Source organism: Pteropus vampyrus, unplaced genomic scaffold, assembly GCF_000151845.1.
Source record: "Pteropus vampyrus isolate Shadow unplaced genomic scaffold, Pvam_2.0 Scaffold80, whole genome shotgun sequence".
NCBI lineage: Eukaryota > Metazoa > Chordata > Mammalia > Chiroptera > Pteropodidae > Pteropus > Pteropus vampyrus.
The window spans coordinates 5,694,643-5,716,395 of NW_011888861.1; the positions used below are offsets into that span (position 1 = coordinate 5,694,643).

General features: G+C 41.0%; 1 pseudogene; it reads left to right on the plus strand.

The window, feature by feature from the left end:
* Positions 1 to 4,351: 4,351 nt before the first annotated feature.
* On the plus strand, positions 4,352 to 21,256 carry LOC105293970 (annotated as a pseudogene).
* The last annotated feature ends 497 nt before the right edge of the window (positions 21,257 to 21,753 follow it).

Consider the following 21,753-nt stretch of genomic DNA (forward strand, 5'->3'; position numbering starts at 1 on the left):
CCACCGCAATTCCCAGGAACTTGAGAGACACCAAGTTCCTTCTCAGCCTACCCCAGATTCATGCAGGAGCCCAGCATCTCTTTGCTCCATCCTGATGCCCTCCCGGCTCCCACCAGCTGCCCACCTCACCCATTAGCCCCTGACTGTATAGAGAGCCCCAGATACCCAGCAGCCAGGGGATTTTGCTTTCCACTGATGTTGCCTCCAAGTCAGGTGTGAGCATTGGAGGCTGAGGGGTGAGGCTGTTAATCAGTTAGGAATCCCTGATTGCATCTTAATAACAAATGCAAAGCACCCAAGAGCAGCAATTTGCAGTAATGGGAAAAATCAGCAGGTCCCTGGGGTTTGACAGGAAGTAAACACTCTCTAGGTTCAAATTGGGGGGAGGGAGATAAAATCATTTGTGAGAGCGCCATGACAACACTTAGAGCTGCTAGTGCTTTCAGTCTTAAGAGGGGAAAAATTGGAATAGAAGAGACTGAGGCTGGACTGAGGGAGGGAGAGGCTGAGTCCGGAGTGGGCTCTCCCTCCAAGCAAGGTGCGTTCACCTTTCCCGCTTCTCTGGCTGTGATGTGAGAGTATTATACTCACTCTGTCCGTTCTGCCAAATGCCCACCAGAAACAAGCAGAAAAGACCATCACTAACTAAATCTGGCCAAACAAGTGTATTCAACTCAGAGCATCCCTGGTTGAGGGGTGACCAGAAAAAGGCTCATTTTGCCCACAAGCCTGGGCTAGGACCTCACCATAAAGTATCTTTACCCTGCTTAGGGATTCCTTTCTCTTACACTTTCCTTGGAATGGAAAGGGGTACTTATCTCCACCAGAAGGTGAAATGTTTTTCACAGTGCCAATTTTTCTTCCTCTTTGAAAACGTTCCCAGCACTGAACACACATATTTTTCTTACATGTAATTTGATTTGGATGGTTACTTGACCTGCATCCAAATCGAGCTGTGGGTAATTATTACTGTCACTATTGTTATTAATACTGATATTTATCATAATCTCACAAATGCCAGGGACAGCCCTTAATCTTGCTGTTTTATTTGGTTGAAAGGAAAATGTGACGCACTGGCCACCCTCCCAGTTTATCCTCTTGCATTCGCTTTTATCCAACTCCTACTATGTGAATAATTAGCCCAGTTACCAGTGATCTCTCATCAGCTATAACTCTAAATTACATTCAGAGAATAGAGCCAAGACCAGCAAGTGGAAGTGACAAGAAGTCAGATTTATCTCATTATAATGGAAAAATATCTAATTGTTAGGGCTTCTAACCAGATACCTCCTGAAGTAGTGAGCTCCCTGTCACCAGAAATAGTCATATAGGACACACAAAGATTATCCTTCAGGTATACTATTTAAGAAAGTACTGAATTACATCCTTAGTTCTCAAATTTTAGGTCTGCGAGAATCACCTGGAAGGCTTATTCACAGATCACTGGATCCCTCCCCCCACAACTGCTAATTTAGTACGTATGAGTCAGAACCCAAGAACTTGCATTTCTAACAAGTTTCCAGGTGATTCTCTAATGCTTATGATCCAAGGACACACTCTGAAATCCACTGAACTAAGAGGAAGGCCAGATTAGGTCATTTAAAGCTTTCTTCAGAGTCTAAGATTTTATGATAGTACAAAATAAGAATTATTTAAGTGACCGAGAATGCCTGTCTCAGGGGTAAAGGGATAAGATGTGGCAGTTCTCTTATGAACTTAATATGGATGTTTAACAGGAGGACATCTTCAGTCTTCACCTTTTAGCACTGTCATGTCTCCATAGATGATGTGATTTATCCCACAAATGCTTAAATGTCGGCTCAGCATATTGCTGGAAATTTTCCAGTGCTTCATTTAGTTCAGGTGGAAATCCACACATATTCAAAAATATAAACCCCTGGTTTTTACTCTCCCTGCAATAACCATACACCTTCTGGCTTCAGTGCCTTAACAACAAAAATAAAAGAACAAAATATAGTTCTTTTTCCTGACATGTGATGAGCACAGCACAGTAACACAACCTTACCTTGTGATTTCTGTTACCCTATGTCTTTCAGGAGCTGTGAAATCCCCTGGAACAGTTCTTTGTGTAAGCCATAACTGAGCCACACAGGCAACTGTACGAGGGAATAAAGAAAGAAGAGTGGTCCCAATAATACCTCACAAAACATGACCTCCTGTGCGCATTTCCTGGCTGCAGAGAATGGTCTACGTCCATTATCATATTCGATCCCCCCAAAACCAGACAAGACAGTATCATTAACTCCATTTTGCTAATAAGGAATTTGACATTCTGAGAGTTCCCGAACTTAATGCCCAAAGGTCACCCAATGCACAACAAATATTGTAGAAGAAAAATTCAGGTTTACTAACTCCTAGAGTGATCTTTTCAACTCCGTCACCTCAACAAAGCAATAGGCAAAGAGATGGGGCAGGGAAGATGACCAGGGATAAACAGTAAATTTGCAGCAGTTAGATTGGGTTAGAGACTCTAGACAGCCAACAGCTCTCCTTCCTCCTTTTCCCCATTCTGTCTGGCAAGCTTCCGTACCCATCCATCCACCCACCCACCCATCTACCCGTTCATTCATCCATCTACCTACCCACCCACCCACCTACCCATTCATCTACCCATTCAACCTCTCACCCCACACACCCATCCATCTCATTTTAAAGATGTAAAAACAGGCCAGAGAGGTGAAGTGTCTTGCCCCAGATCACAAAGCTGGTCAGCAGCAGTCAGGACTACAACTAAAAACAGAACTCATTTTCTACTCTCAGCACAGACTGTGTACTATGCTACTTTTCACGAGAATGGCAGCATAATATTTGGGTAGATTTACCGATGTCCTTTTCCCATGTTTTCTTTTATCCTTGTGTCTCTGCCCTTTATCTTAGAATTAGCTTATTTTATGCTTATCGCTTGAGTGAAAGAAAGAGATATAAAAACAAAGTTACCCCTAGGGTATGCGGGGTGCTGGGCATATATTTTTGTAGAGCGTAGGGGACAGTCCATATATAACAGTTTGAGCCACCCCAAATCAGCGTATCACTTGCACCAGCATGGGAGTCCAAGCTCATACAATCCTGAGAAATACTGCTCCATCCAGGGCAAGTGATCTCCTCGCCAAATGGGAAGGAGACCAAGCCCTGCACTGAGAGAAGACAGTCCTTGGCAGCGAGGGTAGAAAGGATTCAACACAGACGCCAAAGTTAGAGGCAAAAGGAAAGTTTTTTAAAAAAGGGGAAATGCAAAGACAAAAACCTAAGATGAGTTGAAGAAAAGCCCCTGAGTGTTAGGGGAATTCAGTTTATATGTCATTCTTTAGTTCCTGTGTGTTATAGTTTAAAGACTTTGTTTACCCATTGTCTTTGATATGGACATACAATGAGGGGAAGAATGTAGTGTGAAAGGCCTGCGGGCAGTTCTCAGCCTTTAATCCATAGGTTCCCTATGGCTTTAGCCATAGGGAACGAACGATTTTATTTTGTGTAGGGCAGCCAATTAAAGACTCTGTTTTTCCTGTTTCTCCTTCACAGGTGTGGGAAATGGGTTGTTAGCAATCCCAGTAGAAAGCTTCCTTTGTTCTGCGGGTGTCCTTCTGGCCTGGCTGCAGAGCTGATCAGCATATTGCAGTCTCTGAATGTAGCTTGATTTAACACTTTAATTCTCTTGCCTCCTCCCTACATTAAGATCATCAGGCCTTAGATTCTCATAGGAGCACTGGTCCCTGGTACCAAAAAAGTTGGGGACCCCTGAACTAGAGGAGTGAAAGAGAGGAAAGGTGGAATGGAGCTGAGATGCTGTGGGGTCCTGAGTTCTGGCCAGCTAAATAGGAAAGTGAAGAACAGGAGGGACAGGATCCCCTGAGCTGCAGAACAGATTGTGCCCCTGGATCTAGAGCAAGCTAGGAAGGGTAATAATTCCCACCGCTCCCTCCACCTGATTCTGCAATGCCCAGGAAGGTGAGGAGCAGAAGAAATGCCTGGGAAGTGTGTCGGGGGCGGGGGGTGAGGCATCTCTCAGAAGGCATCCCCCAGAGTGGCTTGGGACCAGTGATATGTTTTCTGTGCTCCTAAGAGTGATGCAGACATGAGGAGAGAGAGAGAGAGAGAGAGAGAGAGAGAGAGAGAGACAGACAGACAGACAGAGAGAGACAGAGAGAGACAGAGACAGAGAGAGACAGAGAGACAGAGACAGAGAGACAGAGACAGAGAGACAGAGAGACAGAGAGAGACAGAGAGACAGAGAGACAGAGAGAGAGACTGAGAATTTCAGCAGAGACTCGAATAAGGAACAAGGGCAGAAGAGAATCTCACAGAGGCCAGCCATGAGAACACTCAGGCCAAGATGACCCTTTCTGCTCTCCCAGTTTTGACATTTCAGTTGTATGCCTCCTGGAAAATAGATGAAGCCTTGAAGAAAGAGAAGAGCACACTGATTTGGCTAAGAGTAAGTTTTTACCCCTAGGCCAAATGGGAGCTCAAAATTGAAAATAAATTGTTATCAAACACACACACACACACACACACACACACACACACACACACACACACATACACACACACACACACACACACACACAGAATGTTTTAAAACTACATTTTTTTCACATCTCAATTTTTAATTTAACTTCATACCTAACACTAGAGGCTCCAGTGAAAAGTAACAACCAGAATCCTGGAGAATGTGAATAGACAATAGCCTTGGAGAACTGTTTTGTCTTTGAGAGTCGAGCGATGATTGAACAGAAGAAAATGGATTCCAGAATTTTTTGGCGATCCGTGTGTATCTTCGAGATTCTCCATCCTGGTCTCTTGCACCTTCTGGGAGCCTGTGGTGTGGAGAGGCCGCAAAGAAGAAAAAAGACTCTTGCCATTGAAATGAGGTTCTCTGGACCTCATTTCATGGGTTCTCCCTCATGCCAGTCTCTTACAAAAGGATGTGAAAAGCATATAAAAATGGTTCCAAGCATCTCTCCTCAGGGAGATAAGCAACACCAGTTGGTCTTGAAAGCTGCAAGGTCATTGGCTTTGTTCCAATTTTGACAGGTATGAATGAGGAGACCAATGCCCAGGCACACTGGCCCACCTTGACCTCTGCTAAAAAGAGCCTTGTCCCTTATCCCAAGCAGGCAGGTTCCCGGGAAGCTCTGGGCAGGGCATGCGAGCACTAAGGACCGCAAGGTCAGGGGACTCCCTCGAGGCACCTGCTGAAGTCATTTGGCAACCTGACATGAATTGTGTCACCTTCCGCTATTTTCAGCAGTGAGGATATTCTTGTGTTCTCATGGAAAAGCTTGGGTCGCCTGAGGACACTTCTTGCAGGGAACAAGCTGGCCTTTATCTTTGTGTCACCCAATTCTCTGTGTTCCCTTTAGGGGCGATGGCCATCTTTTTTTACTGTAACAAATACACTGTAAGTGTACTAGTTAGGAGAATAAAAAAAAAAATCTTTGTAATCTGCTAAATGATGCCTTGATCCCTTGTCCTCTTTCAGAAAGAAACAGAGCAAGTAATATCCCAATAGGTTTAACCTGGGCTTACCAAAAGATATACATGTTTTAAAAGAAAATAAAATTGTAATATGAATCAGCCATACATACAAATATTTCATCTACATGTAGAGAAAGTTTTGGGGAAGAGCATTTCAGTACAAGAGCAATTAAGTCAATTACCTGTTTATTATGTAAATTGTACATGGAGAGTCATAGCAGGTCATATCATGTCAAGAAGCCTATCGAGTCACCTATAATCACCTACTAAGCTGTTATTGACATTGCTTCCGACCCCCAGCACCACCCTACATACAGTGGGGTACATATAAAGACTATACAAACTGTCTTTACCTTCGCAGAAATGACAATCCAAATTGGGCAACAATTGGAGAAAGATCCAAAAAATTCTTACAATTAGTAGGTCCAATAAGAGTAATGGCTGATGCACGTTAAGTCCTAGGCCCTTTGGTAAGCATTTTACATATGGTGTCTCATTAAATCCTTAGAAAAACAGACAAGTGCTGTTATTAGACCAACTTTACAGAGGCAGAGACTGAGAAATTTGAACTGGCCCAAGGTTCCGTGGTCAGTAAGGCAGGACTTGAACTCAAGTCTGCTTGACTTCAGGGCATATTGAACGCTCCCCAGGTCTGCACAGGAGTCAATGACAGGAACAGAGAGCACATACTGTGGTCATTCAGACAAGATAGAACACTGAGCTCCAGACAGTCCGATAAGGCCACAGGCTAATTAGTGCACCACAGTGTCCCAGGAATGCCCCTACCCGGCCCAAACTATAACCAAGGTAAAGAGAAATCTCTGGCAGCTGGACTCTGGCCTTGGCATTGTGGGAGAGTTGTGAGTTCTAGGCTACTTGAGCTCTACTCCCAAATCTATTTGACTAAGACCTGAAAAGGTAACCAACCCACTTTCGCCGTGTCACACAGACCCCTTAGCTGTGAAAGGTGGTGATATAAAAATTTTTGTTTTGGGGACCAGAGTCAGAGGAGGACACTGTATAGCTCAGGATACAACTCAGGCCATTCTGGAAGCTTATCTCCTTTGTAGGAACCTATTAAATTGGATGTATTTGTGCTCGTCGAGTATCATCAGATTGGCACAGACTCCGACATTCAAAACCTTGTGAGATGGGCACATTTCACCCGCTCTGTGAATGCATGCTTAGGTTCCATGCTTTTCCATGGAAGATCTTAGCTATCTTAAAGTAATCCAGATCTCAATGATATGTAAAATAAAGTGTTGCATCTCAGTTGTGTGAAATGGGAATCTGAGAACCTCTCCTCTCTTAGGGTGGTAAAGTTAGAGGTGAGAATGAAAGATAAAGATGGGAGTAGGAGGGGAAAATAATCTTGTGGAAGGGTGAGAGATATGAATCCATGAGACCAAATTCTTTATCACAAACTAACTTATTCATTTAGTAGGAAAAATATCTAAGGAAATATTTCTGGGAACTCAGACAAATTTCTAAGTAACATTCCAAAATCCTCTAGAGTATTATATATCTATATTAAGAGAAATCTTCATTTTACTTCATTATTGTTTACTTCATTATTGTTAACACACACCATGCTAACAATCTGTATGCACTTTTTTATCTGGTCTCCTAATAACTCTGCGAGGTAGGAATTATACCCTTTATCTATATAGGTGAAGAGCTAAGAGAACAAGAAGCTCAGTAATTTACCCAAAGTCAAATGGCTGGGAAATGCTAGAGCCAGGGTTCAAATGTGAATCTGCCTGAACCCAAAGCCTTGTTTCTTGATGGGCTCTGTCATTTGCTTTGATGGCAGTGTAATTATCGAGTCACTTTGCTCCCTCTATGCATAATGAGATGTGCCCATAATGAAACAAGAATGGTTTGCCCAAGTGACTCCTCTGCATAATAGGATGAATAACTTTACATATAACTTACAGTTTATTCTTAAGAATTTCTTTTTCAAGCCAAAGACCACCCACCACCAGCAACAACAACAAAAATGCCATATGAAGTATTTAAGCAAGAGTTCAAAAGTGCGTGTTTAGAGTCAACGGCTATTTTTTTAGATGCATTTTGTATATAGTGAAAAGTGCAGTGTACAATTATGTGAGTTGTGGCCAAATTATGCCCCCACCCAATCAAGATACCAAATATTTTCATCACTTCATAAATTTCCATTTTCCTATAACACAGGTACCATTATTCTGATTTCTATCATCATAGATTATATTGCTGTTTTAGAACTTCATATACTTGGAATCACACAGTGTGTACCCTCTTCTGTCTTGCTTCTTAGGCTCAGTATATTTTTGAGATTTATCTCTGTCATTGTAGGTATCTGTCCTTCATTCTTTTTACTGCTGAGTAGTATTCCTTGTATTAATATACACACTTTGTGTATAAGCATTTGATAGGCATTTGGATTGTATCCAATTTGGGGCAACTATGAAAAAAGCTGGCATGTTACTCTTACACAAGTCTTTTTATGAGTTTATGCTTCCATTTTTCTTGAGTTATTATCTAGCAGTGGAATGCTGACTTATTGAGGAGGCATGTGTTTAAGTTAAATGACACTGCCAGAGAGTTTTTCAAAGTGATTTTATAGCAAGTTTTGGTTGCTCAACATCCTTGCCTACATCTGATGTTGTCAGATTTTAATTTTAGCTATTCTAGTGAAATGGTATCTCATTGTAATTTTACTTTTCATTTCCTTAATGACTAGTAATGTCGAACATTTTTTCATGTGCTTGTTTGCCATCTCTATGTGTTCTTTAATGAAATATCTGTTCAAGCTCTTTGTCCATTTGTTGTTATTGGATTGTTTGTTTTCTTATTGTTGACTTTTGAGAGTTCTTTCTATGTTCTGGATAGAAGTCTTTCATCAATTGTGTGATTTTTCTCTCTATGGCTTGTCTTTTCAATCTCTCAATAGTGTTTTTTTTAGGAGCAGAAGTTCTTAATTTTGAAGAGGTTCAATTAGTCAGTTTTTTCTTTTATTAGTTGAGCTTTGGTTGCTATAACTAAAAAATCTTTTTCTAAACCAAAGTTGCAAAGATTTCATCCTATGTTTTGTTCTAAAAGTTTAATAGTTTTAGAGTTTTCATTTGGGTGTATGATTTATTTTGAGTACATTTTTGTCTATGGTCTGAAGTGTAGACCAAAGTTAATTGTTATTTTGCATATGAATATCCAATCATTCTAGTACCTTTTGTTGAAAAAACTCTTCTTTCTCCACTGAATTTGCTTGGCACATTAGTAAAAAATCAACTGACCATAAATGTGTGGGTTTATTTTTCGACTGTCTATTTTATTCCACTCATCCATTTATCTATCATAATACCAGTATCTTAATTACTATAGCTTTACAATAAATTTTGAATTTAGATAGGTTAAGTCTTCCAACTTTGTTCTTCTTTTGAAAGTTGTTTTGGCTACTCTAGGTTATTTGCATGTACATATGACTTTTAGAACCAGTTTGTTAATTTCTGTGAAAAAAAAAAGTTTTCTGGGATTTTGATTGGGAATGCACTATCTGTAGAGAACTGACGTCTTACAGCATTGAGTTTTGAATCAAGAAAGTAAGTTTCTGAATATGTATACTCCATTAATTTAAGTCTTCTTAAATATCTCTTAGCATTATTTTATAATTTTATTATATTTATTCCTAAGTATTTTATGTGTCGGTGCTACTGCAAATAAATTTTTATTTAATTTTTAAAACTGTTTGCCATTAGTATGTAAATATTAAATGGATTTTTTACAGATTGACCTATATTCTACAAATTTGATAAACTCGTTTGTTATTTCTAGCTGTTATTTTGTAGATTCCTTAAGATTTTCTATGTATACAATCATGTCATTTTTACCTAAAAACTGTTTTATTTTATTCTTTCCAATCTTCATACCTTTGTTTCTCTTTCTTGCCTTATTACAGTGGCCAGGACCTCTAGCACAATGTTGAATAAAAGCAATGAAAGCAGATGTTCTTGTCCTGTTTCTTATTTTAGAATGTTTTCAGTTCTTCATTAAGTATGATGTTAGCAGTAGGCCTTTTATTTCTGTCTTTGACCTTCTCCAGATTTAAGAAGTTTTAGTCTTATTTTGCTAAGAGTTTTTATCTATAAATGGTTGTTGAATTTTATAGAATGCTTTTTCTTCATTTTATTAGCTTTTTAAATTTGTGTTTAAACCTAGGTTCCAAATACTTCTGCCAACTATTTAGCGTGCCCTAATATGTGTGGTCTTCTAGGCAATTTTGTGACTCTAACACAACATGAAGCTGGATTCATATGACATGACTGAAATCTGGTATTTCCTGACAGCTGTACTTCTGTGTGGTAGCTTCTGTTTTCACTCAAATACTGTTCATTATGGGAGTGTTATTTGATTTTGAGCCAAATCTTTCTAGAACTTCATATTTAACTAGTATTTGAAATAGTTACTGCAGAGTACCTTTCACCTACCACATTTCTTGAGACAAATGTAGCCAAAAGCCTCAGAATCTGGCTTGGTTATCAGAATCAACTCACACTTAGAACAAGAAATGCAGATATTACAGGCCCTCTCACTGTATCAAAAGCCGTGTAGCCAAGAAAGATTGGAAAGTAAATGAAGAACTGTGATGTGCCATGGGGTAGCCAAGTTCTATATTACCTGTGGACCGACCTAACCAAAGCACATGCATTACGGGGCAGTTTGGAAAGAAAGTTACATCCTTGCCAGATGAGATTTGGCTAGGAAAAATAATTACCTCATCCCTAAAGATTGCTAGAAACCTCTTATACTATTTCCTTAACAATCATACTCAATTTCAAAAGGAGTTATCCATCATATCATTACTTATGACAACTTAAATGCTGGAAGCCAAGCCTAATTCAGATTAAGGGTTAGTTTTTCTTCTCTATGGCTTCATAGCCATTTTCTTCTTGTTTTCTTTACTTCCAAACGTTTCTGTCATTTAAACACACCGAGTATCTAGAAAGCAACTTTTGTTGATGACTAAAACAGAACATATGTTCAAACTATGCCTTTCATGATCAACCTGGGAACATTCCTATTACAATGATATTTTCAAACCTTAAAATATTCTGGAACAAGTATTCCTTTGAAATTATCTTCAGGCAAGTCGCCCGTGAAGACCAATCTTAGTACTTTAGGGCTGAATTTTGTGTCCAGTGAGAAAACCCTGCCAAACTAAAGCGAGCCGGGGTCAAATGAGTGTAGGAAGTGTGGCATATTATTACATCCTCCTTGAAATTCACAAGACACATTTGCATATCAAAAGCTTTCAGATATACCCTAACCTAGCATTGCCTTCAATTTGTTTGACCTTGGAAACTATTGTTTTAATGAATTTAAAGTTAATTAACTATACAGCTGGTGGTTACTGTATTGGAGAGCTACTAATGTGGATGCTAGACCCTTGAGGAGAAAACAATCTTTATCATAGGGCTTTGGGATGGCTGCATCACATTTTGAATCTTATAAAAATCTAATAACCTTATTAATATTCTCCTTAGTTTTAGAGTAACTTGTGCATGCTACAGTAAGTCTGAAGTTGGTTTTCTGCAGTGTCCATATTTTGGTATATACAAGAACTGTTTCTCCTAATTATTTGACTTTTAAAATATCTAGGAGGCCATGTGCATAGTAAATGTAAAAGAGCTTGAGAATCAGATGGATTTGATTCAGAATTCTCGTTCTATCACTTATAATTTCTAATAACCCTTTGTTTGCAGGGTCAACCCATTTTATCCCCTTTCTATCTATAAATTTGCAACAGAAACGGCCTATTCTTATAATGTGGCATTTCTCCCTTTCTCTCAGCCACAGCTGATTCATTTAGAGAGGACAAGTATCCCAAACCAGGCTAACTTGTCCTCTCCCTGGGAAATTTGGAAGGGAGAAAGAGAGAGATCAGATGCTTCAGGTGGATGAATCTATACCATTAATATTAAGCGACATTGGTGTCCTTGTTTTCAACACATGGACCACAAAATTCAAGGGAACCAGTGTGCAAGAGACAGAAGAATTATATAGACCGGCAGAATCAGGCACAAATAACAGATGGAACACGGATAGTGAGAGTTACTTAACCTCTCTCTGGAAGACATTATAGTGTTAACCAATATCTGGTTGTCTTCTCCTTTCCTGACATATAGAAAGAATACATTTCTCAGCCACCAGCATTAAGCAGGGCCATCTGACCAGAAGTAACATTTGTCACTTCCTGGACTGGGGCAGTAGAAGCCCATGTAAGATTCCTCGTCTCTTATTTCCCCCGGTGGGGCACGTTTAGAAGTCTAATGCTGAGATGACAGATATGACAGTAGCAAAGCAGCTTGGGTCTCTAAGTTACCACACCAAGAACAACTGCCCTGGAGAATCATCCAGGCCTGCAGGCTGAGGGAAATAACATTTGTTGTCTTAAGCCACTGAGGTTGAGATATTATGACAGCATAACTTGGCTTCTTCTGGCTAATATTCTCTTTAAGCCATGGTTTCCTCATCTGTCAAGCAGGGATAAAACTGTTCTGTTAAGGCCATTATCATAAATGCATGAAATAATGTTTATTAAATACCTCTATAGCATTGTCACAGGGATAGCTTATGAGCAGCATTATTTCTTTATTCTTAAGCAGCTGTGGTCTCTATGTCTATGTCTACAGTCGAAGTCATCCAGGCACTGCAGTCAGAAGGACACACTCAGTGCAAATCTAATATCTTCAGAAATACATTCACATCAGCCGGAGGCATTCAAACTAGTCTTAAGAGTGACCCCTTACAGAGGATGAATTGTCCTTTGTCAGAAGAGGCACAAGGGGATGCGTGTGGTGCAGGCCTGGGGCAACTTGTCCTACTGTGGGCAGTAGCAAACTCCATGTCATTCTCATGGCAAATCGGAGCAGTTGTCCAGGGCTTCTTGTGATGCTCTACCCTTTCTTCTTGCTACGGGCAGATGGGCAGTGACTCACAGAGTCAGCCTTTGAGAGAAAAGAATTGGCTCTGCCAGCACAGGTTTAAAAGAGAGAGAGAGAGAGAGAGAGAGAGAGAGAAAGAAGGAAGGAAGGAAGGAAGGAAGAAAGAAAGAAAGAAAGAAAGAAAGAAAGAAAGAAAGAAAGAAAGAAAGAAAGAAAGAAAGAAAGAAAGAAAGAAAGAAAGAAAGAAAGAAAGAAAGAAAGAAGGTTCCTGTAAATCTTCTGGCAACACCAAGGCAGGCATTAAACATCCTTCCCAAATTACTACTCACTTCTCTTAGTGGGACCTGTGCCTCCATTTCTTCCTAACTTCACACTTTACATCTGTGAATATCTGGAGCTGTCCTGTCAATGTGTGTGTGTGTGTGTGTGTGTGTGTGTGTGTGTGTGTGTGTGATGCAGCAAAGGGAATCCATTTACATTCTTCTGTAGAGTTCTGCTTAGTACTACTGACTGTACTTGGTGTTTACTGTTGTAAAGATCTACTGCCATGGTGACAGACTTGCTCTCCAAGTTCAGCATGTTCAACCATTCAGAAGGACATTAATAAGGTGCAAGTTTGAAAATAAAAATGAGATCAGTTTGGGTCTATGACCTGTGGAAACAAGCTTGTTATGCTATAGTCATCAATTATGGACCCAACAGAGAACAGTTTCTGGTAGGTAAGAGGTTTCTCTTTCTTTCTGAAGTGGCTATAGATCACTAAGTTAGCCGGGAGCTATAGAATCTGTGTAGGTTAGGAGGTCGCACATTCTTGCACAGGCCATGAGTGACTTTCAGCCTCACTGAGGTAGAAGGCCAGGACCTCGAGAGGATTAGCCAGCCTTTCAGAAGAAGAGAAGCATTGACAGCTAGAGAGGAGGTGCTCTGTCCCAGAGTGGGTCTCCAGTCTACACCCAAGCCAGATGTGCCTGATTCAAGTTGGCATGCTTCACATGCACTGGCCACTCTCACAGGACAAGCAGAAATGGATGAAGAGAATAAGAAGTGATTAATCCTCACCTTTGATCATTCCTAGTCACCCCCAAGATTTGATCTATTGAATGGCCATTTTCATTCTTACTTTCCTGCCATTGGTTCTTTCACTGGGTGCGGAGGGGACTGCAATTTTTTGGAATCTTTTTCGTCAAGTCCAGAGCCACAAAGCTCAGAGTCTGGGACCAGAAATGTGTGTATGCATAAGCCTTCTTAAAAGGAAGCCTGGGTCCTTGAAGGCTGTGTCTCAAAGACTGAACTAAAACCAAACTGAAGAGAGAATTTGTGTATCTGTTTGTGGTTTAGAAGGTCAAAGACTCCATTTCCTTCCTCTGATGCTTAAAAAGAGCTTCCTGCTCCTCTCTCAAGGAACATTTTTATTTGTGGGTGAAAGACATTTGTTTATGTTAAGGGCGGTGTATAAAATTAAGTGAGTGGCTGGTTATTTGGTTTCTAGCACATTGAAGTTCTTCTACAGTACAGTTATTCATAAAGTTTATTTTGTTATTTGTTTTCTTTTTATTCTCAAGGGGGTTTTAACAAGGTTAGCTCTTAGTTATTCAGGTTATCGAGTGTTTTGCTGGCAGCCAAGTTGGGCCTGGAGTAGAGAGTAGCTGGAAGCAGGCAGATGCAGGAGGTGCTGTGACAGAGGGAAGGGCTTGTCTGAACCAGTGGCTCAGGAAAAAAAGAAGAAGGAAAAGGGCCAAGAGGCTGGGTATCAGGACTACTTGATAGATTTGGTATGAAACCCCAAGAGTGAGAAAATGAAGGATAACTCCACGCTTGCAGAGTCTAGAGTAGCCTTGACACAGCTGAAATATAATACAATCCATATAGGTAATTAGAAAGTTTTTAGTAGTTACATTTTAAAAAAGTGAAAAGAATTAGATGAATATTTCTATGTTAATGATATTTTTAGTTAACCCAGCATGTCCAAAATATCATCATTTAAAGTTAAGTTTTACTTTTTTTCATACTAAGTCTTCCAAATTGTGTATATTTTCCATTTACAGCATAGTCAGTACAGACCAGCCATATTCCAAGTGTTTAAGACCACACATGGCTGGTGGCCACTGTAATGGTCAGCAAAGGCCAAGAGGATTAGAAGGATGTAATGAGAAATAAGTGGAAATAGATTCTTTGTTTAGGGAGTAATTCGATAAACTTTTTTTATGTTTCATGGGATCATTGTGGAATGCCCAAGAGATGGCCTGCAGGAAATTAAAGATGAGATCTGGTGGTTGGTATGGGAGAGGTGGAGAAGATTGGCTGGTCAGTTAGATCTAAGGTAATAAGAATTCTATCACTATTTTCTGAAATGCTTGTCTGAATGCCCAGACATTGTTTTTATTAATATTTAGCCTCTTGACAGATGTGTCTACAACAATAAGAGTTAGGCCTGACAGTAGTGAGCAGGCTTGCCCTGAAGCTTTGGAAACTCAGAGTTATTTAGGAATATTATTGTCTATCTGCCAGCTGTGGAATTATTCCCCAGCATACATCAAGGATTCGGGTACCAATGCTTTGTGTATAAACCATTTGGCACTCTAGCTGCTAAGTTCCAGACCTCCTCGTGTCCAATGATTGCCACCTCCACTGCTCTCCAGCCAACATTCCTGCATCTTCTGGAGAGAATCTTTACTGTGTTACTTTTCTGCCTTACAAACATAGATTTCATCCCCAAACAACACACACATACACGCAGGAAATCTACAGCAGTTCCTCAATACATTTTTCAAAATTGAAATATCTTTATTTTCCATTATAAAATATGTTTAAGATATACATGTTAAAATACCAGTTAGTATAGATGTGTATAAATAAATGTGTTCTTAAATACTCTCAACTATTTTTTTCTGTGTTTCTTATAAAATAAGGATGCATCATACCATATCATATTATACCATATCATTTTTTATTATCTACTTTCCCTCTTAATTGTCTACTTTGGACACTCTCCTCCACCTCATTCATTTTAATGGATGCATAATACTCTGTTTTATGGGTGTTTCATCATTTATTTGTCTTACCTCTTTTTGATGGAGATTTACGTAGCTTCAGATTTCCTTCTTTGCTATTATAAACAATACTGTAATGGCTGTCCTACATACATCTCTGCACCTTTGTCAGTTTTGTTCCTTAGGAATTTCTAAATTGAACTGTATTATCATCAGTATGAGCATTTTAATGTTCTCCATTAACATTATCAAATTGTTCCACGAGGCTTATGCTATTTATATTCTTTACAACCACTTCTTGAGAGTTCCGTTTCACGACTTCGTGCTAATACCAGTTCCTGGTTATCTTCATTCTTTTCAAACTTGTCAGTCTGACTGGTAAAGAATATCTCATTACATGTTACATTTTCAATTCTTTGATTGTTAGTGAAGAGGAGCCACTTTAGAACATGTACTAAACATCAGTATTTCTTCTTCTGTGAATTACCTATTCCTAGTTTTTGCCCATTTCTATACTGGGGTTTTTGTCTTACCAATACTAACATTTTGTCATAAAAAAATACTACAGATATTCTCCCTATTGATTGCTTTTGACTTTCTTTTGTGATGTCTTTGCTTAATATTTTCATTGCAGGTACAATCGGGTTAAAATAATTATGCGGAGAAGCTGGATTGGGAATTGGAAAAGGTGTAACAATGGGAAGAAATAATTTAGTACTTTCCTTTAGTGACAACATTGGCCTAAAGGCAATATATAGGAGCAATGGAAATCTCTTAGTTGCCTCTACACCTGGTGTAATCTCATTTTGTTAAATACAAAGTACAAGTTTGTGCAGTATTTTATTTTAGTAAATAATTGAATCTCTAAACTTGATAAAACTTATTTTACTCACTTTGGAAGTAACGATAATAATCATCTGAAAATGCTTTTTAGTTTAAACAAGTTTCTCTATCATTATTTATTTATTTTTTTTTAATCACAGATAGAGATACTGGGCTAGGTTAAGCATAAAATTTATTACAGAAATATTTTTAAGCACCTACTCTATGCTAAGTGCATCTGAAAAAGGAAGAATTCCTTGCCAGTTGGTGCTGGGCAAGAGCGTAAAATAAATGAATATTACTCAAAATGTGCCTGGACCCAATAAATAGAGAAAAATCGATTAGCGCATCCCTGCACTGAGGGCCTTAGAGACTCGCAAGGAGTGAGGATATCGACACGTGGGAAGTTCAGTGCTCCGACACGCTAGGGGTGTTGCAGTGTGGTGGAGCTGATTCTACCTAGAAGGATCCAAGCCATCTTCAGAAGAGGCAATCCTCAAGGTAAGTTTGAAGAGAAAATATGCAGTGAAACTATTCAGAACCTAAAAAAAAGTAGATTTCAAATAATACAAAAGAAAGATAGATGTTATTCTAAAGACCAGGAATTCTAAAAGCACCTACCATGTTCGAAATGCTCTTCTAGAGGGTAGTTTGAGATACAAAAATATAAGCATTGAGGACTCTCGAAGCATAGACCATCAGATGATGAGGGCTGTGGGAACCAGTACATTGGTGTCCATAGCTCCAATATGGGCCAACCTTTGATGTGACTCTTTTGAAAAGTAAGATTCACTTTCAAGCTATCGTAATAAAATAGCTCTCACTATATGACCCGTTTTACTTCCTGGCTCTGTTTCAAGCACTGTACATATAATAGTTCATTTAATCCTCATAAGCACCTTATATCTCCTTTTTGCAGGTAAGGAACCTGCGTCCCAAAGAAATTAAACGACTTAGCTAAGGGCCAATCGGCCCATATGTGGTGAGGTCAAAATCTGAACCTGAGTTGGGATGCAAACCCAGCCACTCAGGCCTCACCATCTGTGTTCATGATCACTGTTGTCCAAGCAGATACATTTATTGAGCATTTACTATGTTACCAGTCTGTGCTAAGTATTTATTTATATGATCTCAACTGCTGTCACCTTGTGAGGATATGAGGTTAATATTACAATTATCTCCCTTTAATAGATGAGGAAACTGAGCATTAAAAGTTTAACTGCTTGCCCAGAGTCACAAAGGAGAAAGCGGCAGAGTCAAGACGTGAACCCAGGGAAAATGACCCCGGAGAGAGCCAGAGTTCATCCGGTCCTGTCTTTTTTTCTGATATTCAGGTCAATGCAGAAGGAAGGTGGTGAAGGTCTCACAGCATCTGGTGCTAGATTTACCATGTCTGCTGTCATAGTTCTCTTTGGAGCCCCCACAAACAAGTCAATATTCAAAAGATGGTCTGCAAACATTTGAGGAAGTATGCAGGAATTGGAGATGACAGGCTTAGCTAAAATGAAACTGGGGCCGGGGGTCTATGAATGTTCTAATTATCTGGAGAGCTATAAAACAGAGAGTTGGAATGTATTCTCTATGGCTACAGATATGAGAACTGAGAGGGATTTTCCAATAGTTAACTCATAAATGAAAGGGAGTTGTGAGCCCCTTGATACCAGACATTTTTGAGAAAAGGCAGGAAAAAAATTGTTAGAAAGTTTAGAAAGAGGAATTCTGTGTTGGATGCAGAGTTTAAGTAGCCTCTAAGGTCACTCTCTTCTATTAGCTTATTGAAGCTTAATCATCTTCAAACATACTCAGTGCCTTTTAAGAAAATTAATATACGACAGAATCAAGAAATGGGAAATTCATTAAAAAGCTGCTTATCCAGCATTCTATTAACTAGCATTTGCATGTTTTACTAATTCTTTGGAGCATGGGGTTCATAATAATGCTCCTAAGGAAATGAAAGAGCCTTCGATATTTTAAAAGATACATTGGATTGTGTTCCTTGTGAGCTACTGTTCAGAGTATTTTGTAGCATTCTAATTCTTATGAAAAGTTGTGCTCTATGAATGATATCTAATAGCTCACCTTTAACCAGAATATATGATTAAGTGGGATAACCCACCCCCTAACCATGACAAATAGCAAATATTCTGGAACAGTCTCTGAATGAGGAGATTGAGCTGGGCCTTGCATGAAGCAGTTTCCCAGTGGGAATCCAGAGGCAGAAACCCCCTGCTCATTTCCTCCAAGCCTCGATCCCAGAGATTATTATTGAAATGTCGGCCGTTTGGTTTATTCAGCTGTTTCAGGGATAGGAGCTTTACTGGAAGTTTGACTGCCTGGAGCGTCCAAAATGCAGCTAGTGCTCACAACGGGTGCATTCTCCAAAGCACAAAAAGGTTATTCTTACTCAGGACTGTCTGTTGGCCTGGACATGAATGCTAAGAGAGGTGATTACACCAGCTTCAAAGATAATCCTCACCAACACCAGCAAGATGCCCCAAATAGACTTCTTCCATGGCAGCTCTCTCAGTTAATTTAGGGAGCTTCTAACACCACTGACAGCATTGTGAGGCAGCGTGCCCACAGCCGGCACTACATATTTCAAATCTCGACTTCATTACTGGTCTCTCTTGTCTGGCTGATCTAATCATTGACTATTAACTTTGAGAATTCACCTTGTTAAGGCTAGCCGCTCCCACAGCGCTCTGTGTCACCCAGCTCTTGGGACTGGTCTGGCAAAACGCCCTTTCCTGTGTCCCAGAGGGAAAGTGAGCTGCCCGAGGAAGAAGAGCCCTACTGCCTGGACCGGAACCAGAGCGGGCTTGTTGCCAGGTCCTCTGCAACCTCTGGCCTTTCCTCTGCTTCTATCCTGTCAGTGACTTGTCATTGGTCCCGTTCTCTCTCTCAGGGGTCTCTTGCTCTCTTTGCCCTATTTGGGACCCTGCTAGGTGGAGCGTGGAGCGTGCACAATTGAGTAAAGGCTCTGCACATACAGTCGTGCTCTAGGGAAAGTGTGGTGGCCCAGAGACCAGAGGCCTGTGGTCTCGACCCAGGCCTGCGCTTTTTGTGTGGTCCTGAGGCTGCGAGGCTTGTTTCCTCAGCTGCGACTTGGGAATAACAACCACTCCTTGGCTGCAATATGGAGAAAATGAGGGTGAAAGGGAAAAAATGGGTATAAAAGGCCTTTGGAGTTGAGAAACATGCGACAATGTAAAATGGGAGATGTGCAACCTTTAAAAAAGGGAATCGTGACACATGCTATGTGATGAACCTTGACATTATGCTAATAAAATAAGCCAGTCCTAAAAGTGATAGTTCCCTATGGCTACCAGTTCAGGAAATGATTAAGGAAATAAATGCTTGCATGAATAGAAAAGCGTTCCAGAGGAATTTTTCAGTATTCCAGATTCCAGTATTCCAGAATTTTCTCATGGAAGCCTCTTGTAGGTTTCAGAGGTCCCAGGTAATACAGGATGGAAAAGAATGCATGCCAAAAGTTAAAAATATAATTTAAAAATCTTGTGGTCAGGGAGGGGCAGCAGATTGGCTGACCAGCTACTTACTGCTGAGAGCTGCTCATGTGGCGCACAGTAGGCATGGTGGGCATGGGGCTGCACGTGGTCACTGGGTGCTGGCTGCTGTTTTGATGCCACTGCAGGCAGCAAACCACCTTGTCCTCCTCCTTCTCTGGCTACACACCCAGGATCCTAAAGCCTACGGATCCGGCAGGTGGGCGCTGAGCTCAGCTCGTACCTGTGGGCTCCATATCAGGACCTGCAGAGACAGGTACATGCCCTCATGCCTGTCCCTGGAGGTTTGCAGTCTTTTGAGCCTGGAAACCACCTGCACCATCAATGAGATCAGCCTGCGTGACGCTGCGGTCTGCACTGGCACAGTATGTAGATTCATTGCACCCAGAGAGTTTCAATGCCACGCATGACATCCTGATTGAACACCACTAGTACTCAGAGGGGATTCGGAAATATGAACACAAGCTTAACTTTGTCATCCATGGCCTCCACTATGACATTCAGAAAGAGACTTCTGATGAAGATTGATGCCTTCCATCACGTGCAATGGCCTCCAGGGGTCTCCCGCATGTGCTAGACTAGGAGATGATCGACCTATATGGGGACACCCAGCACATTGGCAAGGGTCCTCCCATCAAGCAGGTAATGGACATCTCACTGTTGGAGGTAGCCTTGCTCTCCTGTTTTGTGGGCCACTTTCTGAGCCACAGCCTGGAGTTTGACCAAGCACACCTCTACAAGGATGTGACAGACGACACTCAAGAGATGCATGTGCAGGATTTCATGCACCAGTGGATTGAGCAGGACATGGAGAAGTACACCCTGAGAGGGAGCAAGACAGTGGCTCATGGGAAACAGCTCTTTCTCACTGTCAACAGTCGTTTGAGCTCTGCAGACAAGAGGATGTGCACATGGTGAGTCTCGACTAAAACCAACTCTTCATCCCGGTTGTCTAGGCAAACAAACCCAGCTTTTTAACTGACCTGTGCAAGCCTTTCAGAAAACTCAATGGGAAGAGCTGAGGGCAGCAGGAATGCATCGCCTCCTGGAAAAAAAGCAGGCTCTACTGGCAAGGAAAGCTGTTTGCCATCCTGTGCCTGGTGGACTAGCACAACCCCTGCATGCTCTACTTTGGAGACCACCTATACAGGGACCTGGCGGATCTCATGCTTCCATACGGTTGATGCACAGGTGCCATCATCCCCAAGCTAGGACACGAGATCCACATCCTCAACATATACTCAGTGACACAGCAGCAAGTGCTTCCGGGGCTGCTGGGGTGCGTACAGATTGGCAGGTGCTGGCTGCCTGGGTAAAGGAGCAGCAGAAGCTGAGGGGGTCTATCACCAAGGCCCTGTTCAACACTCAGCTGAAAAACATCTTCCACAGCAGACCTCAGCTCTTACTTCACAGAAGAGTACAAACCATGACATGCCAACCCCCTCAGTTACCAGCTTACTTGCACATGAACCTTTCCTTTGGTCTCCGGGGACTCTGTTGAAATGGCTTTTGGCAAGATCAACCAAGGTCAGCCAAAGTCAGGCATGTCTTTGCTCTTGAACCCAATGGCCCTTCTCTGCATTCATATCTGCAGTCACTGCTTGTACATTCCTACTTCCTCAACGTCTCTTCTCTTAGTTTTTATAACATCTCAGCCTCCTGGTTTTCCTCCTACCTCTCATACAGTGAATTCTCAGCCTCTAACCCATCAGCGTGGCTCTTCCCAGTATACCTTCCTCAGAGCAGCTGCCTCATCTTTCTTTTCTTCTTACTCTATGTATTCTGCCTCGACGATTAGAATTTCTTTTACAGCATTTACCACCTCAGCCCAGGTTACTCTTCTGAATCAGATTTTTATATTTAAGTGCCTACTGGGGATCTCCATGTGCTCTCAGTATTTCCTTCCACAAGAAACTTACCTCTCCCCTACACCCCTCACTCTCCTGGCATTTCAGTGATTACCATCACCATTCTCTCAGGTACAGAAGTCAGAATCAA